Raw genomic sequence first — 27,891 nt, forward strand, 5'->3', positions numbered from 1 at the left:
GGGTATTTTTAGAATCCCCAGCACTTAGGAAAAAAGAGCGCAAAATTGATGTGGATACCTTTTGTGGGAAAAAAAAGTTATGATGTTAAAACAAAGGTTCCACAGACATCCCAGAAATGGCTTGCCAGGGGGCCGGGGCCCTAGCATTTAATGAAACTGCCTTTGCATCGCTTTTGAAGGGCTTGTGCGGCTTTTGCCCTACCAACAAATCAGGCTTAGAAATTCTACAAACAGGCTGTTGTAGGTGACATTTTGACACCGGGGTCAACCAAGGCTATAACAAGTGGTCCCAAGCAAGACAGCCTAGGATCAAATTAGGAAGGCAAACCACAGGGTCAAGGCCAGCAGAGCCCCTACCTCACATGGGCAGAGTGGCCCCAATCCACGGCCCACCAACAGTGGTCCATGAGGTACTCCTCAACCCACGGTATCACAGCACTGGACAGCATGACATCTTGAACAGGAGTAATATACTCCGCCTCTTTAAACACCTGGCCACTCTAGAACAAATACAAACATGCGACGTAGAGTGGGTGAACTTCCTGAGTACAAAGGGTGACACACATTGCGACTCATCAGTGGTGGGATTAAACCACATAAAAATACAACAAGCCATCGTGAACAACTCCACACAACTTGCAGAGTGGGGAATCGATGTTTGTCCTGGCACCAAACAACAGGGAAAAGGCCCCTTGGTCAATCCTGCAGGGGACAAATAGTCCGGGTTGCTTGGGCATTACTCGCACCCCCCGAAGGGTCCCAATGGATTTTGTGCCAAAACAATTATCGGGTCATTAGTGCAGGTCCCTTTTCTCTTATTCCATCAGGAATTCCTAATGGGGGCACCAGCATCCCTAACGGCAGAGAATTCCAGCTAGCCAGGGGAGCGACAAGGCGAAGAGCAGCCCACAAACAGCAACTAACCATAATTTCCTGGAATATAGCAGGGTTAAGAAAAATCAGCGGCAATAACATTTTGAAGCAGTTTCTGGAAACAGGCAATATACTCTGCCTCTGAGAGACGTAGGCCTCATCCAGCACTCCACTGGTAGGGTACTACGAACACTTCATTCCAGCCATAAAAAAGAATCTATTTGCCGACCAGCCGGCTGTCTATCAGTTTTTATAAAGCACGAAAGCGCCCTGGAAGCTAGGGCAATTGACTTAAACACACCTGGATTGCAAGCCTTACACATCAGAGGCCTGTACCTTAATTCATATCCAATTCCTCTTTTAATAATTAACTGTTACATCAACCCAGCACAGCCAACCATGAAAGAGAAACTGGAGGGACTGCTGGGGAAACTTGAAGACCTCCTGTGCAAATACAAAACACACCAGGTTATCCTAGCAGGGGATTTCAACCTGAGAGATCTGGACACAAACAAATCCCCTACCCTGAGGTCCGGTAGGGCAGCCCGCCTGTCCAATTTCATTAGCAACCATAAACTGACCTCAACTCACGCACTGAAAAAGGCCCACTCGAACACACAGGATCCTCTCCCCACCTTCAGAGACATCTCAAGAATTGACTACATCATGGTCAGCAAGGCACTGGCGGCCAGACTAGATGACTTTGAAGTAGAAGATAGGACGGAAAGCGACCATAGGCCATTGAGAGCGGTCTTCCAAATGATAGTTTCATCTGCTCTCTATTATCAAACCATTGGAGCATCAAGAAGGGATGAAAAATACAGCGCTGCCAGGAGGATAAAATGGTTGGACAATACAGGCAACATGCTACAAACTTGGCTCGAAGAAAAAGAGGAAGGCTATTTGTCTTCGGCACTCTCACCCATAAAGGCCTGGTAAGACATCGTGGAGGACCTACAAGCTAAGCTCGGGAATTCCCAGTCACATCCCCCAGGCTTAATGGGCCACCAAGAAGGGGCAGGATGGGGCTAAACAAAGACATACAGGACAGCAAACAGCTCCTGCGCAAGGCCCTCGCTAACAAGAAAACAGGGGGCGGCTTACCAGAGGGACCATCGGTTGCCTCATTGAGGGCAGCACTAAGGAGGAAAATATGGGAACACAAAAACGCCACCAGGGAAAGGGAATGGCTCAAAGTTTTCTCCCTGATAAAACAGGAGAATCCAGTGCATCTGTGGAGACACATAAACCAACTGAGCAGCAGATGAATCTCAAGAGAGAACAGAGTAGCAGAAAAGGACTGGCTGATCTATGTCAAACAGCTTTACACAACTACACCCGCATTCAAATACAGCTCAGACGGGGCCTGCAGAGATAATGACCCAGACTGGCAATCAGACGTCACGCCAGAAGGCCAAAGGTAATAGATCCCCGGCCGCCACACACAGTGGAGTAACAGCCCAGCTAAACCCCTAAATGGTCATTAAGACCATCACGAACATGAAGAATGGCGGGCCCCTGGGTCAAGCGAGATTCCAGCACCGGTTTTCAAAATGGCCCCAGACTTTTGGGCTGCAATATTAGCTCCCCTATACAACTACACTTTCTAGACAGCAACAACGCCTGATGCCTGGAGGGGCTCCATCTTGGTCCCTATCTTTATAAATATAAATGTGCTGGCACTGTTGCATCTTTCTGCCTAGGCTACCCGGAAGAACCACCCCCCACTCTTCTGTTGCTTTGTGGATTACAGCACAGCATACAACAAAGTTGTTCGCAGAAGATTATGGTGGAAGTTAGAAAACTGGGGAATTCCTCCAAACCTACTGAAGGCAATAAGATCGCTTTATGAGGACACCTGGGTAAGAGTCAAAACCAGCACCGGCACAGTGTCCTCGAAAATAACTACAGAGAACGGGCTGAAGCAAGGGTGTGTGCTGGCACCCATTTTGTTTAACCTATACACGGCGAATCTGGGGGATGCCCTAAAAGGAGCCTGCATAGTAGCACCAAGACTAGGTAACTTGAGGTTGCCGGTGCTTCAATACGCTGACGATACAGCCATATTGGACCACACTAAGGTTGGTCTACAAAGAGCCCAACCGCACTAAATCATTTCAACAGAATCAATAACCTGACAGTAAACCAAGGAAAGACCAAGGTCGTCATGTTCGGGACCTACCACCAGGAAGTGCAATGGCAAATGGACAACTTGCATATCAATACAGCAGAGTCATACAACTACCTGGGGTCTGGCTGACGGAACGGGCAAATGCGAAGGCCCACTTGAAACACCAGAGTACTAAGGCCAACATGGTGATACATCTACTCAAGCAATTAAACCACCACCTTATAAGTCCAACTGCCGGCCCAATACTGAAAGTTCTAAAATCGAAACTTCTACCAGCAATCAGCTATGGCCACCTTGCTTTCCCTGGGTCACAGCACGCTAGCTTAAATTCAATACAATCTAAAGCCTATTAAACGGTGCTCCAAATTCCGAGGTCAGCAAGGAATGCAAGGCTAAGGCTGGAATTAGGCTTGGCAAGGCCCGATTTGATGGGCCAGGCGGACTTTATAAAATGTTATCTCAGGATTTTAAGGGCCCCAGCGAATTCATTAAAACACAAACTGAGATCCATCTTTGAAAAGCCACGCACGATCTGGAACATCACCCTGCACAAAGCAATCAAGGCATTGAACATAGTGGAAGAGAGCATATCGAGGCCGGAAATTCCAATGATCACTTGGAAAAAAGCTTTATATAAACAAGTGGGTGAAATTTCATTCGATCTTGATTGCAAATCCCTCCGCTCAAGTCCACACCTAGACGCGCTGAATAGCTCCTATATGGTAGGCAAAGCTCAGGTTTACCTAATTGACGCTCTCCCTCCATCAACCCGAAGTAAAATACTGTCCATGAGATTGATCACTCTAGGAATTGCGGACTACAATCCGGCTTGGGCCCAAAGGGGAGATGCCACAAATTGCAGACTCTGCCCATATAAGACGGAATCGTGGCTGCACCTCTTATGCTGCTGCCCGAATCTCAATGACTATCGAAGAAGACTACTGCGCCCAATCTGTAACATCTATGGAATAAAATCCTGTAGCGAAGCGTCAGCTATGTGCTTTTTCCAAGTCTAGCACAATTACCCTAGCAAGACTGAGGAAATTGATCAACAGCGTCAGGCTCACCTTAAAAAGGCAAATGAACGAAACAACTGTGGAGCAATGTATAACAAACCCAAGGAACGACTGTGAGGTGGCCTCGTAACTGCATTGACGCTTCTCCGTACTTCTAGCATACTCCCTAGGACAGCCATACAGGAATACGTCCCCATTGTCAATGGACATTTGCCACAGTTGCACAATGTGGGCTTTTGGATTGCCATTAAGCCCTACCTCCGTATCCACAAACCCTGGGGAAGGCTGATTGTGGTGGAAATGGGGAGGGGCGACAAACCTTTTATAAACCAATGTTTAATTTTTTTTTTTTTTACTCACTGTTTTAGCTGTAACATGACGACTGCTTTTACTGTAATGATTTTAATTAATTGTACAGTTAACAATAAATACAAATACTTTAGTAATCCAAACTGGACCAAAAATCAAAACTGTCTCAAGAAGAACAAGTTCTCATTATTCATTAAGAGATGAGAAGCGCTGCTACCTTTTTCTAACCATAGAGGTCCCCGAGGCAGGATGAACCCAACAGAGGTAAATGTGATCTTTCTTAAGTAAACACAAACATATGAAGTACTTTTCAGTTGGTAAAAAAGGTTTAGAACAGTAAATCAAATAAGGACTTTAACTGTACATAATTGCAGAGGTGGGCCAAGGATGGTGTGATTCTGAGAGGCTCATGACACTGACCACACTTTGTTGCCCAGCCTTCCTTTCTGAAATGAGGCTGAGACGTATAGCAGGTTAAAAAAATGAAGGTGAGGAGGCTCTGGTGGCATTTAAAAACTGGGTGCAGAACCTAATGAGACCCTGAACGAAACCTCCCCCTGCATGGCCCGACCAAATGTCTACATGGCCACATAAAATCGTGCATGGGCTGACCTTCACTGAAGGGCAGTGAAGAAGGGGAGAGAATTTACAGCACATTGAGGAACCAGGGTATGAGTACCTCACAAATTATGAACTGAGAGCAGCGCTGAAGGGAGTTGTTGGGTGGAGGAGATCCCTGAAGGAGGAGACAGGAAACTCCCAGTTGCAGTTGTGGCACCACTGCCAATGATGGTCAGACAAACCCGCAATTCTCCAATGCTGGCTCTGTGTCCTCTCCTTATGCACAGACTATGGAGAGGGTGCACCCCCGCTGCTAAACTTTAGAAACTAAAATGTATTGAAATTTCGAAAGCGGATGAATTAGAGAGTTTCCTATTGTTAAATGTCCGGATTCAACAAGGACAAAGCATGGTGAATTTGTTGAAAAAATGATACAGTATTCTTTTTTAAATTCAAATCTATCACTTCAGAAAGGAGCCAAATGAGATTACAGACAATTCCTAGTAGGAGAAAGAACTCACCATGAGAAAAAGAGGGTATTGTGACAGCAGTGTAGAGGGTTAATTGGAGGGCATTACAAATCATATCCCGAGGATGAAAAAGGAAATCGTGATTACCAGTGGAAGAGTGTAGATGCTGAAAAGTCTGATAGCAGATATGAATGGAGGAGGATTTTTCCTCCTTCAAGGACTATGCTGTCGACTCAATCCTAAAACCATAAACAACAGATGAACTATTAGACAATTTGAAAAGGTATACCAATGTCATTGTTTTGGCCAGCCCTCATCGCATTATGTGTCAGCAATGAAGAAGGTATTCAAAGATCTGCTGGAACCACAAACAGAGTCTGACCTACACTTGTTGCATATTGTCCTATCCCAAAAGAGTCAAAGGCTTATGCACTGTACAGTTCTTGCGGTTCTATGCTTAGCAGAGAGGACAGACAGGGTTTTCCAATCAGACATTTATACAGAATCTCTGTTGCTAAATGGCAGCCACGTATATAATGAATTGGGTCAAAACACTGTCATGGAACAGGGCTCTGATGGAGCAGGAAAATCAATTGTTCAATCAGTTGAATTCATTATCAAACGGAATGTTGAATACTAAGAAGAACTATATACCTTTTCAAAAGCTGTGGCTGACAGCGTTTTTCTAAAGAATCTGACTAAAGGAAAGGAGTGAATCTAGCATGATTACGTAACTGATTTGAGCTCCATGGGATGGATCCCTAGATGACAAGGTCTACAGGATTGCCTTAAGCAGAATGGTACAGCAGTAATTCTCCTCTTGGAGGGAGAGAGGTGAGGGGTTTACGGTTGTCTTGAAGAATGTTATTTCTCGGTTTTCTTGTAAGGTCTCTGCTATCCCTTTCTTTCCCCTGTTTTCTCACGAGGCCTCCAAACTTTATTGACCGCTATACAGTTGGTTTCCATTATTTTAGTTGACAATGTTCTTTTTTTGGTGTTGACTGACATTTATTTATTTAATAATTTTGATGGATCATATTTTATACTGCAGATATGCATTCTGGGTAATGTAGTTCTTTTTTGCGTTCGAAGCAGGAAGGAACAGGAAGCTTTATGTTCTGTGCCAATAGGAAGGGAGAGTGTTGGAGTGAAATGATTTAAAAGAATGGGTGGGACACTTTCTAACAGCTTGGAGCAATCATGACGAGGGAGGGATACGTTGCTTTATCAGTCAAGCAGGTATGCCGAATGGTGGGAGATCTAGACTGGAGGCATTTTTAGGATGCGTGCAAGAGGGATTTTGAGCTGGGAATGGGATATTGCCAGAATGAAAATAAACGTAGCAGCGCACATGTTTACGAACTAACGGACTTGATGATAAACAAGAGGGGTTGTCTTTAGAGAAACATCGGTAGTGTCACGAGCACAGAAGGTTAGAAAGTGGAGGGGTGAGTAGCATTATGACTAAATAAACAGCGTGTTTGGGAAATTTGGATCACACCCTAAGCATGAAGGCACGGAACGGGACATTTCATTAACTGAGAAGGAGACCTAGTGATACTATGCAGTTTGTGGTAGTCTTTTTTAAAAAAAACGAAGGGAATAGAATTATGAAATGATGTTGCAGTGTTGTTCATGGAGTAAGAGAATTGTTACTAATGCATTCATGTTATGATTTATTTGTAGTGACCCCCGACGAAGGGCACATGGCAGCCCGAAATGCATTGGGTATTTTAACATGAAAATATTAAAGACTGCTTGCGATGGACTTTTTGCATCAATCTTATTCTTTCTTAAAGGCCTGGATGGGCACAGTTTGAATATAAGAAACCTGTCAATTGGCATTATACCCCGAGTGTTGGACCTCTGGATGAAATGGAGATAACAAAAGTTGGAAATATAAGAGTTTAAATATGGTTAAAATTTGGAATATTGTAGATTAAAGTCATAAATTGTTCGAATGAAAGGTGCACGCTAAAATAGCGGCACAAAGCTGTGCATTTGGTTTTGGGGCTACACAGTCCCTCACCTTTCAAAGTTTTCGTAACTAGTGGCAGTAGGGCATGCCTTCCAGCCAATCTGCACGCAATCACGCCGAAGGATTGATAAAAGTGAAGTTGGAAACAAACATGTGGTTTAAAAATAGGGTGTGCATTCCCTCATCTTACATGATTGTAATGCATGCCAGCCATGGTTCGATATCTTTAGTGAAACCAAAGCCTTCCCCCTGACAGAAAAATAAATGATGTTTTGTGTTAACAAGTTTACTGTGTCAGTTTCTCTCACAATAGTTTTAAGTATTGTATCTGAGAGCGCAGCCTTCGAACATGGGAATCGAGCAGATAGGAAGATGGCAGTGCCGGAGGTTTTGGGACGGTTCCTATGATCTCTTGAAAGCACACAGCTCTCCCTACCTTGTTCTGGAGAATAAACCAACGCGCATCGGACCCTGGATCTGTGGGTCAAAGCGAGGATGTCTCCCCTCTGCCAACATCTGCCTCATCATACGTCCACAAATCCGCCCGAGCCGTCACCGGGGTATTGTGTTGCGGGCCATCTTTGCTTCCAGCGGCCATGACCACTCATAGCCCCCGACCTCTGACCTGTGGAAGACTACAGGGGTCGCCTGACACTTCGCAGCGCTCTCACCACAGGATAGAAATTACCAAGAGTTTTTTTTTCTTTTTTTACATGCCCCCCCATGCCTTTCCTACAAATTACATGGCGGCTTTTTACCCCTGGACCTCACCACTTTTACCAACGAACGTGGACTGGACCGGGAATACTCCCAAACCAGTTTGCCCCCAACGAACTACAAGTTAAGCATCCCCATATTGAAGCATGCACACCGTTAACGGAAAAACCCACAAACCCCGCCCCCTGGTTGCCTAAGATTTGCATCAGCAACCTACGCATCCAAGGTCCCCAACCACACCGCAGGAATGCTCGCAGCCCTGCTTGCTACCCCCGCGCTCCCCACATTCTTGCCTTGATTTTCCTCACAGGCGTGTCGCGCCTTAGATATTCGCCTTCGTTCTCCGCTTCCTTTTGAATGCTAAATCGCTCGCTTTGCGCCACTACCACCCAGAGTGTGTTCAAAATGTCCCCCTAGGCTGAACGTTGCACAGTATAGGTTTTTTATTTTATTTATTTTATGCGTTTTTATATAGCGCAGACTTTACCAGAAGGTGTCAAAGCGCTTCACAATAGGAACAGTAATGATTCATGAGGAAGTTAACTAACGCCCTGAGGAAATATAAATTTTTGGTCATGTTATGTTCCCTAGCGCGTACCCCACCGACTCCATGTACCAGCTTATAGTGCATGTAACTTCCCTCCTGTGCCAGCTATGAAGACGCAAATACATTTGCGTCCAACGTTAACTTGTCCTCTTTCAGATCCACCCTGAATGGATTATATAGTCCGTTCTTAAGTATGCTATGCCACTGTCTTTTTGTAGTGTACTTTACATGTTTTTCTGCTCTGATAGAGTAGGCCCTGAATTTCTGCCATCGAGCCTCTTTTTCTGGCTTCTGACTATGACAGCCTCAAGCCCAGGCTGCTTCTGTACCCGTGAACTCTGACTTACTCTCAGCACGGCCCCTCGCGCTCAGCTCAGCCTGCTTTCTGCCAAGACTGACTATAACCTTCGAGTTATCTGTTCCGCTCCTCGAGAATGCATTCCTGCCTACTAGCTCCAGTAAACATCCTCTCCAGCTGCAGAGCCAAAGGGCCGACCTGTCTCAGTGCAAGTAATTCATAGCCTCTGTTACCATGCTTCCATGGAAGGCCTCGTGCCCCCACGCTTCTCATGTAGACACTTAGGCGCTTATACACGCATCTACAGTTAGCATAGAATAGTTTCTGCCCTAGAGACCTTTCCGCCCAGATAGTATGGTTCCTAAACATCAGATATCAGATACGATAAAAGTACAAGTTGATCTGACATGCCAGACTTCTGTCTCTTTCCGACAGTGTAAATGTCAAGTCCTCTGCACCCCGTCAATCACACGTCATGCAGCTGCGCACGCATCCAAGCTTCCGATTTCTGCTGACATTGCAACAATTCTGTTAGCACCACCCTTAGGTGCCACCCACTTGCGTCACCTATCAGTGACGTTTCTAGCACACACCTCCAGTCCACGCCTAGTTCACGCCTCTTGATTACGTACTAGTAACACGTGCATACTGTTATCTTGTCTTCTCTCAGCTGTTACGCCTCTTGCACCATTACTTATGATGTGAATTAAGTATATAAGCTATGTAATGTCAATAAAGTTTGCTCTATCCCTTCTGACACCCCTGTGGTGGTCAGAACATGATATCCTGGTCACGACCATTCCTTTATGAGGAATAAAACCCTTAGAATCTCTAACACCACGGACTCTGTCTTTTTTCATCCGATCTGAGTTATTATTGATAAGTACCTACCTGCATAGAAATTAAGAGAGTAAATTAATTATTTACGTCATTTTGGCGCCCGAATAGGGACCCCTCCCCCACCTCACGCGCCGGTTGGTGCGTTGCAAGCTCTGTCCCCTGCCGTCAGTTAGACGGAACCTACGCGTACCGGCAGGATTTCCTGCATCTCCCTCTGACTCAAGGAGGTGACGAAGACTGCGATCAGTGCCCAGACGAGGCGGTGAGGAGTGCGGAGGATCCCGACCAGAGCCTAGCCGAAAGAAGCAAGGTCCGAGGTGTCAAGAGGCCCACCAGTTTTCCGAAGTTTTCCGAAATTTTCCGAAGGTTTCCGAAGTTTTCCGAAGTACCGAGTCGAGTCCAGTCGAGTTTTCCGAGGCCTTCTGTTTCCGTGCTTCCCGGTGAGTACCATTGCTGGGTCGTATCTAGACGGGTTTGGGTACACAAGTCCGGTCTGCACTGTTTTTAGGCAGTGTATCTGTACTGTTTAGCAGTATATCTAGTATTCCGAATTTCTGCACTGTTACACCAGTGTATCTGTACTGTTGAGCAGTACATCCAGTATAGGGGGTAGTCATCTATGTCTCAAATGTTTTCATGTGATTAATGTCGTGGTATGAATGTGACCGTTTAATGTGCATTATTGTGTTTCTTGTATCAACCAGCTGTAACTAGTATTAAGTAGTAAGGATCGAGTATTAAGTAATAAGTAAACAAGATGCCGTTTTTTAACAAGTTAAAACAGATAGGAACTAGGAAAGGGATACTGGAGGAAGAAATTCCTATTCCCCCTAGGGACACTCCAGGTAACTTTATGTACCATAAACATGGCATAGATGCCATATTGTATCTAGATTTATGGGCCGATTACACCAAGCACCTAGACGAAAGACACAGATGGCCTGTTACCGGAACATGGGATGCCGAGTGCATCATGAAGGTAGAAGAAGCATTATGGAAAAAGAAAGCTAGACAATCCCAGAAAGACGCCATAGAATTCTGGCGTAAGGAATCACATAAGCGTGCTGAGAAAGCACTCCGTAGAGAGGACAGACTTAAGGAATCAGAAAAAGCCCAAGAAAATGAACTAGTTATTGAAGGAATCCGAGTAAAAACAGAACAAATAGACCGTGCCCGAAACAATCTTGTAAACGGAATGTATCTCGCGGCCGAAGGTACACCTGAGGCCCTATCAGAAATACCGAAAAACTTACCGCCACCATTAGTTCCAACTAAAGTAATGCATAAGACTACTAAAGACATATTCCTAAATTCATACCTAGAGGATGTAGCACCAGCTTACGCCAATCTGCCTGTTCGTGCCCTACCCACTGACAGGGACGGGGGTGGCACTACGCCCCCAGATCATGTTCCGCCAGTACCGCGATAGACCTCCCCTGTTCCGCCAGCTCCGCCACTTCCCGCACCCAAAACTGACCTACCGAAACAAGTCCTACCTGATCCCACCAAACGACAAATTCAAGTTCAGGTACAGACTCCGCAGGGAGATAATGCCCAAGCATCCGCTTCAGGAGGTGCGACTGCGGGTCTCCGGACCCCGCCATTAACACGCAGATTCAATTTCAGGGACACGCAGAGTCCTCTCACGTTCCAGTCACCCCGACTTGACGCATTTAAAGAAAACATTTCCGTTTGCAGATATGATCCAGTACCCGGAAGAAACGATCTAATGATATTAGCATCACTACGGTTAAGATCTGCCACTGATATCTTGCTATGTTATGTGGGAATGAAGGAGCGTCTCGATAGAATATATGAGTTTGTTCAAACAGGGAAAGACCCTGACAGTATCAAGGAGGCCATGGATAAACAGAAAGTTGACATTCAAGCACAGATATTACGATTTTTCATAAATTGTTTAATAAGAGAACGAGACAGGCCTGAGACAGATCAAAGTGAATTAGATGCACTAACAAAGTGGGGTCAAAATATAGCCGAAGGAAAACATGACAGAGGGGCTTGCATAGCCAGTATGTATCAGAAAATTAGAAGGGCAGCGATAACGGCACATCAGAAAGGGAATGAAAAAGCTTCCTCCGAGGAGGAAGAAGAACTTGCAGAACCAGGAAGGTCTACAGATACTATAGCGTATGTAGGTAAGGGAAACTACCTTAGGAAGGGCATCCGTCCGGAAAACAAGAGAGTTTTTCTCTCTGCTTTAACAAACCCGAATTCCTCTGAACATCAGTTCCAGGAAACCGATAAAAGGCTTCGAGACCGAATGGGGTACCATGTACTCAATTCTATGGATGAACAGGAACTAGCCCGATCAGCCGTGTTATGGGCCGAAAACCCAGACATATATAATGATGACACGTTAGCGCAGACATTCTTGAACCTTTCCCCAGAGGAACAGAAATTAGCAGGCGTATACATGATTCAGCACCTCCTCATCAAGTTCAGAAACAACCATTCCGATCCAGGTCCCTTACACGAAACATTAGAAGCACTACTCATGGATAGATGGAGAGGTTTCAGTACCAAGTTAATACAGATAATTCTAGAACAACGACATAGATATAACACTTTCATAAGCTCTGAATATGTTCCCGCCCCGCCTCCAGATAGAAAAACGTATCACATGCAATGCCTGAGTGGCATTGAAAGTCAGAACCCCTTACGAGAAGTACACCCAGTTATGGGTGCGGACCATGCCTTGAAACGTGTATATGTACACACACCACTGACTAAGTTAGAACTGTTAGAAATGAAGAAACTAGTTCCGTGTCACGATAAAGATCCGGCAGGTTTTCACAGAGAGCTTAAAGACATGTTACTCATGGGGGATTACACGTATGATGATATTATGAAGATGTTAAAAGTACTGTTGCCCACGGGCATTTACGAGAAATTAAAGGAAAAGGAATGGGAGGTGGGAGAGAAAAAGATTGCATGGGCAGAAATAGAAGACGAAGAAAGCAAGCGTGTCCCAGGGGTAGGCCTCGGGGACAAAACTAAAGCATTACCAGGTTTAATAGTACAGGTTCTGCCAAGATTACTAACAACTAGAAAAGAAGACTGGGATGCCATCTCAGCATGTAAACAGAAACCAGATGAAGATACTAGTGATTTTTATTCGAGATTCGAGAAATGTTTTATTATTAATAGTGGTCTCAAACCAAGTAGCGAATCGTATCCGCATCTTTTTGTATCAAAGCTAGTCGAGAATTCCCTGTTAGCAGTTAAAAACCGTGTGTACAAGGTCGAGAGTACATGGCAAGCAAATACGCCATCACAGATGTTACAAATGTTACAATACCATCAGAATCGAATTAGAGAAGAACAAGATCAGGAACAGAAACGTATGAAAGACACAAAAATGAAAATGTTAGTAGCCCAGTCGGTACATACCGACGGAAATAGGAAAGGTACGAATCAGACGAATCATTCCGCAGGTCCTGTTAAAGGGACGTGCAATTATTGCAAGCAACCAGGTCATTATGTACATGAATGTCCAGTCCTGAAACATAACATAGCAACAGGAAAAACTAAAGAAAGACCGCATCCACCAAGACAAGATCAGGTTCAGCAACAGACTCCACAGAATGTACAGACCTCACAGAACACACAGCCTATGCATGCTTCATCCCATACAGCACAGACAGTAGCGGTATCTCAGCCACAGCCTCTTGCCGCGACTCAGCAAGTTTCCCAACAAATGTACCAGTATGCCCAATCTGCTTACCCCGATTATCAGCGATACACATGAAACAGCCTAGAGAGGGAATTGGGCTTGCCTCTTATTGAAATTCCTGTAGATCAAGAAGGTCCTTATGTACACAGTCAAGTATTGGGAAAGGATAGAAAGTTTTTAATTGACACAGGGGCAAGCCGTACCACAATCAGCCATGATGAAGTCCCAGGGGCACCCCTCTCAGGCTCACAGAATGTTTCCCTTGGTTTTTCAGGACAGCCTATTGTAAATGAAGTATCGGAACCAGTACCGTTGGCTGTGGGTCCATTATCACGTATTACAGACTTGTTACTTACGAAATCATGTCCAGAAAATCTGTTAGGAATTAAAACATTGAAGGCTCTAGGAGCTATAATATGCTGTTCCCCGGAGGGAGTTAGACTTTTTCTGCGGGATTTCAAGGGTCATTATGTTGTGCGAGAATTCGATGTCAGATTGAAAAATGTACCAGATCACCTGTGGGCAACAGGCCCAACTGATGTAGGTTGTATGCATATTACACCATACCGTGTTACCCTCAAGACAGGAGTTGTTCTACCCAGAATCAGACAATACAAGTTACCACCCGATGCTGTAGTGGCTTTACTGAAAATCATTGAAGAGCTCATTGCCCAAGGAGTGGTCGTAGAGACCGACTCCAATATCTGTAATTCACCTATCATTCCAATTCTTAAACGTACTGATCCCAATGCACCGCCAGTATATCGGCTGGTGATTGACCTTCGAGAGCTGAATAAATGTATTGTACCACAATACCCTGTGGTCCCCGATATCTCTTCTCTATTGACTGCTATTGATTCAGAGGCAACGTTCTTTACTGTAATTGACCTCAAGAACGCCTTCTTTAGTGTACCTATTGATCCAGAGAGCCAATATCTCTTCGGATTCAGTTTAAATGGACGAAGTTTCAAATTTTCCCGCGCACCTCAAGGATTCACAGAAAGCCCCAGCATCTATAGTCAAGCACTGAAAAGACAACTAGATTGTATTCAAATGCCAGTTAACACCGCTTTACTGCAATACGTCGATGATCTACTGATCACCGCACGAAGTGAGCCCGAATGTGAACAAGCATCATTGACAGTTTTACATTTTCTGGCAGACAAGGGACACAAGGTGTCTCCTTCGAAGCTACAATTCTGTGTTCAGCAAGTTGTGTACTTGGGTCACTTGTTGTCCAAAGTGGGGAGACAGCTCACTCCCGATCGCATTCAGTTAATTGTAAATATGCCACGACCCCAGACACAAAAGGAAATACGGGCCTTTATAGGCCTCACCTCGTATTGCAGACAATGGATTCCTCAATATGCTTTTCTAGCTAAACCACTCATCCAGTTAACGACGCAGGAGGCAGCAACTTCGCCTGCCCTCCCTTGGACTCAGGAACATACACAGGCCTTTGAGGAATTAAAGAAAGCATTATGCCAAGCACCAGTTTTAGCGACACCATGTTACAGTAAACCGTTTACACTTTTTGTTACAGAACGTGATGGTACAGCATTGTCTGTCCTCACTCAAGACCAAGCAGGTTCACATAAGCCTTGCGCTTATTTTTCAAGTACATTGGACTCAGTAGCCCAGGCACTCCCTGCGTGCTTAAAGTCAGTAGCAGCAACAGCGCTAGCAATCAGACAGAGCGATTCAATTGTTTTAGGCCATCAGTTAACAGTACAAGTTCCCCACTCTGTAGAGGTTCTTTTAAACAGAACCCAGACTCAACACTTGACTATACCACGACTGACAGGTTACGAATTGACACTATTCCAGCCACACATAGAAATCAGACGCTGCAGTATCTTGAACCCAGCAACACTGTTACCTACGGTTATGACAGATCCAGCCCCGCATGATTGCATAGAGATCATTAATGCAGTAACAAAGCCCCGACGAGATTTAACAGATGTTCCATTGACAAATCCTGACCTGACACTTTATGTGGATGGTTCATGTATGCGAACAAGTACAGGAGAATTAGTGGCCGCCTATGCAGTGACCACTGAAACCGAAGTAAAAGAAACACATCGTATTGACACACTGTCCGCTCAAGCAGCAGAGCTTATTGCTCTGACCCGAGCCTGTATTCTAGCCAAGAACAGAAATGTCAACATATACACTGATTCCCGTTATGCGTTCGGAGTTGTACACGACTTCGGCATGCTGTGGCAAGAACGAGGTTTTCTGACCTCTCATGGTGCCAAGATTCAACATGGTCCCCTCATTCAAGCATTGTTAGAAGCAATACATCTGCCTTCAGGAATATCCGTCATGAAGTGTAAAGCACATACTAAAGTCACAGATTCTGTTTCCCAGGGTAACGACCTGGCAGACCAGACAGCAAAACATACAGCACTGACTCACACTCAGACAACTGATACAACAAAGACAACAGAACCGACAAACTGTATGACAGTCAGGGATCCCGCACTAGATGTTATCGATATTCAGACACATGCTACTCCAGAAGAAATAAAGAAATGGATTGAACTAGGAGGGATCCAGACAGAACAAGGTTGGATGACGAAGGGAAAATCTACATGGTTTCTCCCTGACTCGATGGTTCAAGTCATGATAAATACAGCACATAGTCCAGCCCACCTAGGAGAAAAGGCAATGCTAGACAGTTTACAAAATCTTTGGAGCAATAAACACTTACGAGCAGCAGCAAAACAGAAAGTGCGTACTTGCATGATCTGTTGTCAGTTCAATCCAGGTAAAAGCGTCCCTGTAGAGCAAGGTGGATTTCATCCTCCCGATCACCCTTTTGAAGTCCTCCAGATGGATTATATCCAGATGGACCGTTGTCGAGGATTTAAATATGTTCTCGTAGTCGTCTGTGCACTGTCCCGTTGGACCGAAGCATACCCAGTCCCAGATTACACTGCTCCGACCACTGCCAAGCAGCTGGTTCGTGAATTCTTCCCACGATACGGCTTGCCTCGTGTCGTGTACTCAGATAACGGTCAGCCATTCTCATCTGCCTTAATGAAAGAAGTTTCTTTATTATTGGGATACCAGTGGAAGTTCCATTGTGTCCGACATCCCGAAGCAGCAGGCCTTGTAGAAAGGCATAACCAGACACTAAAGATCCGCCTTGCCAAAATATGTCAGGAGAAAGGGGTCGACTGGATAGTCGCCCTGCCAGTGGCACTATTCTACATGCGAATGGTCGCCCATTCGAGATCAGGGCTATCCCCGTACGAGGTGGTCTTTGGCAGACCACCGAATATGTGGGGGACGCCCATTCCGAAAAAGATTACTGATGTTGATTGTAATATGTTGACAGATTACCTTGCCTCCTTGATGTCTGCACTCCAATCATGTCGTTCACAGGTTGCCGCAGCCTTCCCTGACAACACTGATGTAAAACAACACGACGTCCGTCCTGGCGACCTAGTCCTGGTGCGCAATTTCGACAGGAAAAGTCCGCTGGAGCCCCGCTGGAAGTCCCCGAAGACCGTTCTTCTCACCACAAGGACGGCCGTGAAAATCGAAGGAAGAAAGGGGTGGGTCCACACGAGCCATATCAAGAAATACAATGAACTGAAACCTGATCGAGACTCGTCCACCCCCACCAAAGACTGTGTCGAACCAAAAGACTTTACAGAATCTGAACGAGAAAAAACTCCTCAAGAAAATTATCGCATGAAACTCCGATCTAGCAAGTCAGACAGTTTAATTGTTTAAGTCCTCCCCTAGGTGAATCGGTTAAATAGTTTCTGACATGTATCCCCTAGATCGAGATAGAGAGAGAGAAAGACAACTAAAGAAACGTACATATTGCAAATCACTACGTAGTCACTGTATGGTGACATTATTAATTATGTTTTTTCTAAGTGTTCTGATAATCATTGCGAGCATCTTGCTCCCCATCTATTACCCTATTTTCAAGCGTGAACAATCTGTTTATAATGTCTCTGCTGAACACATTTTTAGCAAGTTACCTCCACACGAACTTTCCTACAGACTTGCGCTGCGCAACAATACATTCATCAGTATGCTACACCATTCTCATCAAACTAACAATGCTACAGACTGCTGGATATGTGGCCGACTCCCTCCCTTCCAGAATTTCAAGGGAGCTCTGCCCCTCTTTCCGTACCCGTTCACTCACAATGGCTCCTGCGGAGCATGGTTTAAAATAATTAATTCCTTAGATCCTGATATTGCTGTTTTCGATGGGGGCTGGGTTTGGGGAAACCTGAACTTGGTCCTGCTCGATGTCTGTTACCCAGATAAGGAGGGACTCCCCACTAGAATAGGAACTGATCTAGAAAATGAAGTATATGGATTAGGTAATTATACAATTAGCCTCATGATTCTTACTGTTGAATTCGAAGACACGCCAATTATACCCACTATGTCAGTATTGCCAGTTACTGGTGCATTATGTATCAGAAAGAAAGGTTCAGTACTATTAGGTCATAGTAAATGCACTACTGTGATCGAATTCAGTGATCATGGTAAGTCGTCCTTTAAAGCTATCAGTCATTCCTACTTTGTTTGTGGTCATACCGCATACATACGTCTACCTCCAGATTGGGATGGTACCTGTTACATTGCATTCCTTCTGCCACCTGTTTTTCTAGCTCCTCCTGACTATCACAGAAATACGAATCTAGCAAAGAATAGACTCAGAAGAGATATCTCACTTGTCGACTATACAGAAACGGCATGGGAACAGTACACTGATTTTAATAAAGGATTCTTTTTCTTTTTAGGTCCCGTCCAAAATAGTAAACTAATACGCAGATTAACTAGAACCCTTGAAGCAGTAGTGAATGAAACTGCCTCCGCTTTAGGTAACTTAACAGAAGAGCAGTCCGCTATGCGGGTTGTTGTCCTTCAGAACCGTCTTGTTATTGACGTCATCTTGGCAGATAGAGGCGGAGCCTGTAAGGTCATCGGGTCAAGTTGTTGTGTTTTCATACCACAAAACGCACCATCTGTATATCAAGCTATTACACGTCTCCATGAAATCGCAAATCAGATCCATCAGAATCCAGGCACCTGGACTTGGTCCGGTTGGTTCTGGACAACGTTGACAGCTTGGGGATGGAAGATCCTATCCTTCCTAGGCATTGGCCTAGTCCTAGTATTCAGTTGCTGCCTGTGCCTACAGTGTGGGCCAGCGATTTGTGGACTGTGTGCCACCTCTTGTATTGAACATTCCAGTTTTTTCTCAAAACGTAAACGAAAGAAAGAAGAACAAATGATGTTACAAGAACAAACTGATCGATTCATGAGGATCGATATTTCATGAAGGGTCCGTAGGGAACAAGGAGGGAATGAGGAAATATAAATTTTTGGTCATGTTATGTTCCCTAGCGCGTACCCCACCGACTCCATGTACCAGCTTATAGTGCATGTAACTTCCCTCCTGTGCCAGCTATGAAGACGCAAATACATTTGCATCCAACGTTAACTTGTCCTCTTTCAGATCCACCCTGAATGGATTATATAGTCCGTTCTTAAGTATGCTATGCCACTGTCTTTTTGTAGTGTACTTTACATGTTTTTCTGCTCTGATAGAGTAGGCCCTGAATTTCTGCCATCGAGCCTCTTTTTCTGGCTTCTGACTATGACAGCCTCAAGCCCAGGCTGCTTCTGTACCCGTGAACTCTGACTTACTCTCAGCGCGGCCCCTCGCGCTCAGCTCAGCCTGCTTTCTGCCAAGACTGACTATAACCTTCGAGTTATCTGTTCCGCTCCTCGAGAATGCATTCCTGCCTACTAGCTCCAGTAAACATCCTCTCCAGCTGCAGAGCCAAAGGGCCGACCTGTCTCAGTGCAAGTAATTCATAGCCTCTGTTACCATGCTTCCATGGAAGGCCTCGTGCCCCCACGCTTCTCATGTAGACACTTAGGCGCTTATACACGCATCTACAGTTAGCATAGAATAGTTTCTGCCCTAGAGACCTTTCCGCCCAGATAGTATGGTTCCTAAACATCAGATATCAGATACGATAAAAGTACAAGTTGATCTGACATGCCAGACTTCTGTCTCTTTCCGACAGTGTAAATGTCAAGTCCCCTGCACCCCGTCAATCACACGTCATGCAGCTGCGCACGCATCCAAGCTTCCGATTTCTGCTGACATTGCAACAATTCTGTTAGCACCACCCTTAGGTGCCACCCACTTGCGTCACCTATCAGTGACGTTTCTAGCACACACCTCCAGTCCACGCCTAGTTCACGCCTCTTGATTACGTACTAGTAACACGTGCATACTGTTATCTTGTCTTCTCTCAGCTGTTACGCCTCTTGCACCATTACTTATGATGTGAATTAAGTATATAAGCTATGTAATGTCAATAAAGTTTGCTCTATCCCTTCTGACACCCCTGTGGTGGTCAGAACATGATATCCTGGTCACGACCATTCCTTTATGAGGAATAAAACCCTTAGAATCTCTAACACCACGGACTCTGTCTTTTTTCATCCGATCTGAGTTATTATTGATAAGTACTTACCTGCATAGAAATTAAGAGAGTAAATTAATTATTTACGTCAGCCCGAACACCAATGTTATTTGGAGGATCATCACCCCATACATTGTTTTCAAGAACATCAAATATTAGCAATTGTCTAAATTGTCTAGTTGTCAGTGAGCCGTGAGAAGGGCTTCCTGTGGAAGGAGGAATTACAGGGATTTTTCTAGTAACCTGAACAATGTTTTTCGCCGTTCCTGTGACATGTGAAGTGATGTGCCACATCAGAGACCCCGTCTGAAATGTTAACTATCTGTGTTTGCTTCCTCGGCCCTGACAGTGCGTTCCCTCACTCTGCGCTTTATCCGAGAGTAAGCCTCTATTTCAATTGAGATTTCCCTGCTATCTGTTTAAAAATAGTCATAAATAATGGCTGTTTCAAGCCAAATGCTATAAAGGGTTACTGTGCCTTCTCGTCGGAGACATAACTGATAATATCTCTGAGCGGAGCAGTGTGCCAAGAAGTTTACCCACAAAGTGCTGCCTAAACACACCTACTCCTTAATCGCCTCTGCTCCCATGATGCCATGAAATCGTCACGCTCTACTTGGGAACCTTTAAAGGGACCCTCCTACTTTGACACTGAAATCCCAAGGTTTCCTTCATATGTCCTTCAAGGCCTCCCAAATCCCGTTACGTACCCCTTACAATCGCACAGGGGCAGACTGATCGCCATCGGGTCTGCACTACAAAACATCCTGTCCCTCTGGCGCACCACTCATGTTCCTTCAATCCAGGGATGGCTGTCTAGATTGTGGGCGGTCCTCTACCCAAAGCAGTAGTGTCTGCTGTCGCCCTGGTGGAATGGGAGAGTCGCCCCACCTTTTTGAGCCAGAGAATAGCATGCTTTTATACACAAAACGACCCATCGAGAAATGGTTCGCTTGTGTATATCCCGACCTTTCTTGGCACCCACGTAGCCAACAAAGAGTTGGTCATCCACCCGGAACTGTTTTGTGCGATCCAGATAGAAAGTGCATGTTTTGGGTCCAGACAGTGGTGCCTCTCTTCCTCTTTCAAAGGTTGCGGAGGCAGAAAGAAGGTGGGCAAAGTGATAGTCTGCCCGATGTGGAAGCCAATCACAACTTTGGGTAGGAAGAATGGACGAGTCCTAAGGACAACTTTGTCCAGATGTAGCTCACTCACTCGTCTGACAGAGGTGATGGCCACCAGGAACACAGTTTTGAGAGTCAAGAGTCTTAAAGGACGGTTGTGGAGCAGCTCAAAGGGAGCGCACATCACATAAGTTAAAACCAGGTTCAAGTCCTACTGAGGCATAACAAAGGGAATAGAAGGAAAGATGAGTTATGCCTTTCAAGAAGCCACTTACAACTTGGGACTTGAAAAGGGAAGAAGGCTGATCTGGAAGCAGAAGGACGGTAGAGATGACCGAAAGATAACCCTTGATAGTGCCCAGAGCAGAGCCCTGCTGGGCTAGAGAAGAGAAAGAAGAAACAAGAGAACGTCAGAAAGAGGATCCACATCCTTTGTTGTGCACCATGCACTGTTCCACCGGTAGGGGTATACCGTCTTAGTGGAGGGACACCTGGCTGCCAAGATTACATCGCAGACTTCAGGAGGCAGGTCGAAAGGCATCAACTGCCGATGCTCAAACTCACAACAAGGAGGTGGAGGCTGGACAGATTCGGGTGGAGGACCGTCCCCGGCTGCTGCGACAGAAGATCCTCCCGGAGAGGCTTGGGATACCAGACTCTTCATGCCCAATCCGCAGGCACAAGAATGACTTGGGCCCGGTCGCGCCTGATCTTCTTCAGCATTCTAGGCAGAAGTGGTATAGGCGGAAAGGCATACAACAGACCGCGACTCCACTCGTGACGAAAAGTGTCGCCTAGCGAGTGCCGCCTTGGAAATTCCAACACGCAGAATTGCTGACATTGCACGTTCTCTTCAGTGGGGAATAGATCTAAGCAAGGCTCTCCTCACTGCTGAAAGAGACCTTGCACCACCTCCGAGTGAAGACGCCATTCGTGATCCATCATGCACCAGTGGCTAAGTTTGTCAGCCCTGGCGTTCAGAGAACCTGCCAGGTGTTGAACCACCAAGGATATGCCCTGATGTTCCAGCCATGTCCAGAGGTGGAGGGCCTCTTGACATAGGGTCCACGACCCCACCCCGCCCTGTTTGTTGCAGTACCACATGGCGGTGGTGTTGTCCGTGAACACCTGCACTACTCTTCCCCGGACAGAGGAAAGGAATGCCTTCAGTGCAAGATGAATCGCCCAGAGTTCCAGAAGATTGAAGTGGAGCCCGGACTCCGCCGGAGACCAGAGGCCTCTGATCTCCGCCTCTTCCATGTGGCCACCCCATCCCAGAAGGTATGAGTCCCCCACCACAGTGTGGTCTGGTTGGGGAAGGGAGAGGGATCTGCCATTGACCCAATCCTGCTTTGTGAGCCCCACTGCAGTTGTCGTGCAGCTCCCTTCGAGATCTGGACACAATTGGACAGATTCCCCTGATGCTGCGCCCGCTAGAACTTCAGGTCTCACTGCAGAGCCCGCATATCCCACCTGGCATGATTGACCAGCAGAAGGCAGGAGGCTATGAGGCTCACCAGCCTCAGGGTCATTCTGACCGAAACCCGGGATAGAAGCTGAAAGATAGGAATCATAGCTTGAATATTCCAGACTCGCTGTTTGGGAGGATAGACCCGAAACCACGCCATGTCCAGAACCACTCCGATGAAGAGGAGCTTCTGAGAGAGAATCAGGTGTGACTTGGGCACGTTGATGGAGAACCCCAGCGAATGCAGGAGGTCGGCCGTAGTCTGGAGGTGGAAGAAGACTGCCTGGGGCAAGCCCACCTTCACCAGACAGTCATCTAGATAGGGGAAGACTGAGACCCCTGATCTGCGCAGATGAGCTGCGACCACCTCCATCACTTTGGTGAACACCCGAGGGGTGCTGGTAAGGTCAAAGGAGAGCACAGTGAACTGAAAATGCTCCTGGCCTACCGTGAACCGTAGGTAACGCCAGAGGACCGGCAGGACAGGGATGTGAAAATAAGCATCTTGCAAGTCCAACGCTACCATCTAGTCTTCCAGGTCGAGGGAAGACTAGACCTGAGCAAGCATCAACATCTGAACTTATCTTTCCGGAGGAAGCGATTGAGGTCCCTGAGATCCAAGATAGGAAGCAGGCCCTTGTCCTTCTTGGGGACCACAAAGTAGTGGGAGTAACAACCACAACCTACTTCTGGGACAGGAACGCGCTCGATGGTTCCCTTGGCCAAGAGAGCTATAACTTCCTGCTGGAGAAGGGCCAGATGATCCTCCGACATGCGGTAGTATCTTGGTGGCATGGCTGGAGGGGTAGTCTCGAAGGGGAGGGAGTAGCCCCTTCAGACTATTTGAAAAACCCACCTCTCCGACGTGATAGCGCGCCAGTGGGGGAGGTGATGGTAAATCCTGCCGCCCACTGGCGTTTGATGGGCCTGAAAGGTCAGACTAGGAGGGTTTGGAGACTGCTGCAGAGGGGGTGGTTGGTGGACTGGTCACCCGGCTGGCCCCCGGAACCACGCAGTTTCCGCAGATGCGCATGAGGGTGTGTTTTCCTAATGATGTTATTCTCCTAACGCTGTTACTGAGCTGCTGATGCTTTACACTTAGTTTTACATTAAATGCACTGAATTTTAATGAGCTCTATTGTTTATGCTGTCACCTTCTTCTTGATTCTACCTGTTGTCCTCCCCGTTCCACTGCAGATTTTTGGTCCCAATTGTGTGGAGGGAGATAACTTCCGGTCTAATGGAGGTTGGCACTCTAGTCGCCTCCCGATCATTTAAAACCGGTTGCAGTATCGAACACGCAGCGAACGCGCGCAGCGGGCGCGCCAAAGGCAAGCCCGTCTGCGCCAGGGGCCAGAGATGTTAGTTCATTTATATATCATCAGGGATTCATCAGCTACACAAGAGAGAAACATCTGGACCTATGCTCGGAATGAGCTTCCTGCCTCCATACCATTCATTCCGAGTCTCTAGCTGATAGAAAGTGTTTCACTCTGTGCAATGTGCCGGTGAACAAATCAGTCACGGCGCCGTGCTCCACTAGCCCGGCTCATCCGTATTCTTAAAATCTCGATTCCACAATATCGGATTATCTTATTAACACTAGATCGGGGAAGAGCGTTTACAACGCAACTTTTACCACGTAGTACCTTTACCATGCAACTTTTACAATGCAAGTCGTTACAACGGCTTGCGCTGGGGGGCGCTGTAGGGTAGGGAATAGTTTAATTTACTATCCAAAACCTTCCCTACTATCCACAGGGACTGGAGTTGAAATAGTAAATTAAACTATTCACTATCCAGCACCCCCCAACGCAAGTCGTCATAACAACTTGCGTTGTAAAACCTGCGTGGTAAAGGCATGCGTTGTAAAAGCATGCGTAGTAACAACATACATCCCACTAGATCATTGATCAAGAACAAAATTGCATTTTAAGATTTTGTGTCCCTTAGAAAACTAGACTGGGTCTTTGTTACTGAAACTTGGGCCTCGGACTCATCAGGTCCGGATCTGGTCGCGGCTATTCCGGTAGGCTATCATCTTGCTAGATGCTACAGGCTTGGGCGGCGGGGCGGAGGCTTGGCTGTCCTCTACAGAGATTCTCTGATTTGTCGTACACAGCAGCTTTCCGCACCTTCTGATCCCTTTGAAGCTCTTTATTTCTCCATTAATTCCCTTCCAACTGAAAGTTTTTCCGGTGTTCTTTGTTATAGGCCCCAGGTATCTAGGACTGCCTTCGGCTAGAAATTTAGTAGCCTTGTGGAGCCTTTCCTAGAAAGATTTAATTTCACCTTTCTTGGCGATTTTAATTTTCATTTAGACAACTCTTTCTGTAGGGATACTCACTCAGTGAAGTAGTGTGGCTCACTGGTTAGAGGCGGCAGACCCGAGAGCAGAGGACGGCCCGGGACCAGGGTTCGATTCCCGGCGCGGCAGGTTTCTGGACCAGGGTCAGCGGACTCGATAATTCTCTCGCCTCGGTGCCCACTCTGATCAGCGATCACACTCGGCAACTCTGGGCATTAGCTTGCCTCATCTTCACTAACGGCCCCACCAGACCGCCGGGGATGCCTGGTCTCACCCTGGAGATACCCATTAAGAGACCATCTCTCAGGGAAGCCAGGAAGGGTTTCGCAGCGGTCGAAGCGCCTTGGGACCCTACGGGTAAGTAGTGCGCTATATAAATGCCTATACATACATACATACATACACTGATTGAAACTTTTAATGGCTGGGGTTGTCCTCAATTGGTCAGGAGTCCTACTCATGTGGCGGGTCACACCCTTGCTGGTATCTTTTCTAATGACCCTTGTATTTTTAGTGGGAGACCCTGTTCCCCTGGCATGGTCGGATCGTTTTTCTGTACCTTTTTACTTACTCAGTGGCTCACCTCGGAGATATATTTCAGAACATAAACATTGGGTGGAAAGAAGAGACCGTAGTGGTATAACTAAGGAGGCTCTGTCTAGCTTCTTTGACAATTGCCAGCCCTCCAGGCATCACGACGTTAATCAGGTCGCTGTGGAGTTGTCGCAAAAATTTCCAGATGCTCTGGACAACCTGGCGCCAGTTAGGAAGCATTATTCGGCTAGACTGAAACCTTCTGCTCCTTGGTTTTCGGAGAAACGCAGAAATTTGAGATTAATGTATCTTAGACAGGAAAGGATATGGTGTTCAAAGTTAGATCCTGCGGACAGGGAACTCCATAAGATTTCTCTGAAGCAATATAAGGAGACTATTATGGAAGAAAAAAGGCTCTACTACTCTAAGATGCTGGAATCATCTAAATCCTCTAGGGAACTGTTTAAGGTCATTAACTCCCTCCTTACTGTTCCGACAACTACTCATACAGCTGATTTCTCACAGTTATTCTGTGATAACATTTCAGATTTTTTCGCCTCTAAGATTAGAGACATATATCTGGCTCTTGAAGCTGCCAATATAGGACAGTCCACGTCTCCGATTATGGCAATGGAGGAAGTGGCTCCCTTTGATACTTTTCCCAGGCTCCTCATTTTCCTATTACTAGAGCCTGGGGACACAGACATATTTCTCAAAGGCGTTAAGTCAGGCTCTCCCTGTGATCCATGCCCCCTTAAGATATTAAAACGCTGCTGTGACGTAATTACTCCACATCTTACTGCCATTTTGAATGTGGCTATCTCTGAGGGACAGTAACCTTTGTCCTGGAAGACGGCAGTGGTTAAAATTTTGTTAAAGAAGCCTTCTCTTGATTCCGCGGAGCTTAAGAATTATCGCCCGATTACGTTGCTCCCGGTCCCAGCCAAGATTCTTGAAAGGCATCTTAATTTTCATCTCTCCTCTTATCATAGTGTCCATCACCATCACCATGTGATTCACAACATAGCTTTAGAAGCCTGCATAGCTTGAAAACGGCTCTTACGGGGGTTTTGAATAAAATACGTACACAGGTGGACGCAGGTCATACCACCCTGCTAATTCTTCTCGACCTCACAGCAGCATTCGATACCCTGTCCCCCTAGAGGCTAGTTGAGCGCCTCAGGGAGATAGGGTTCGGGGGCTCAGCCTTGGGGCTTTTGGCTTCTTTTCTTAACGATCGGACTCAGATGGTGAGCCTTGGGCCTTTTTTCTCTGCCACTAAGACCATGGTGTGTGGCGTCCCTCAGGGCTCCTCCCTAAATCCGATGCTTTTTAATATATATGTGGCTCCGCTTGCCAAAGTGGTGAGATAGTTTGGGTTGGAAGTCCTATCCTACGTAGATGATACCCAAATTATGGTGTCCATTACCCACAATATTAGAGATTTGGCTTCTAATTTTAGGCTCTGCATGGAAGCAGTTGCTTCTTGGATGAATACTAATTTTCTGAAGTTGAATGGGGAGAAGACTGAGGTGCTGATTTTTGGCAGCAAATCAGATATCTGGTCCAGCGACTGGTGGCCAGATTCTTTGGGCGCTTGTCCCTGCCTTGTCCTAGTTGGAAAAAATCTTGGCATTCTGGTAGACAATTCTCTCACCATGAGTAGACAGGTGAGTAGGACCGTCTCCACCTGCTTCTGGATCATTAGAACTCTAAAGAAAATTTCACACTATCTTTCGTCTGATTCCCGTAAGCAGGCAGTTGCCGCCCTTGTGACATCCAGATTGGACTACCTTAACGCCCTTCATCTGGGCATCAACAGAAGTTTGATTCAATGGCTGCAGCTAGTGCAGAATGCTGGGGCTAGGCTTGTGATGAATCTGCCCAAATTCCATTCCGTCTCCACCTCTCTTAGGGCGTTATATTGGCTTCCCATTGAGTGTAGGATTCTCTTTAAAACCTTATGCCTAGTTCATAAGGCCTTCTTTGGCACTGGTCCAGAGGCTATCAAGACAATCTTACTTTGATATATTCCCTCTAGAAAGCTTAGGTCAGCAGACAAGAATTTGCTTATAGTGCCAAGGTTCAGCAAGGTCAGGTGAGGAGGCCATTCCTTCTCTACGGTTGCCGCCAAACTCCGGAACTCCCTCCCCAATGATCTCTCTGGTCTTCCATCACATTTGCTGTTCCGTAAAGCTTTGAAGACATGGCATTTTACTCAGTCTGCAGCTTAACATTCTTTAGCCTACTCCATTCATTGTCCGCTTTTAGTGCCTTTATGCCCTTGGGCAATGTCAGCGCTTTATAAGACCCAGTTTCATTCTTTCATTCAGGTTGTTCCTACGTCCCCGGCCGCGCAAAGGTTGGGTAATTTGCTGCGGCCTGTGGCTCTGGGCAGGACATAGCGGGGCACCCCTTCTGTAGCCATGAAAGGGGTGAAAAGCAGACTGCGCAGGGTGGGAGGAGAGACCCAAGGACTTAGTCGTAGCCCGTGATTCCTTGAAATGCTCTAGAGCTTTGTCTGCTTTGTCGCCAAAAAGAGGA

The sequence above is a fragment of the Lissotriton vulgaris genome, chromosome 8 (assembly GCF_964263255.1).
Source record: "Lissotriton vulgaris chromosome 8, aLisVul1.2, whole genome shotgun sequence".
Classification (NCBI taxonomy): domain Eukaryota; kingdom Metazoa; phylum Chordata; class Amphibia; order Caudata; family Salamandridae; genus Lissotriton; species Lissotriton vulgaris.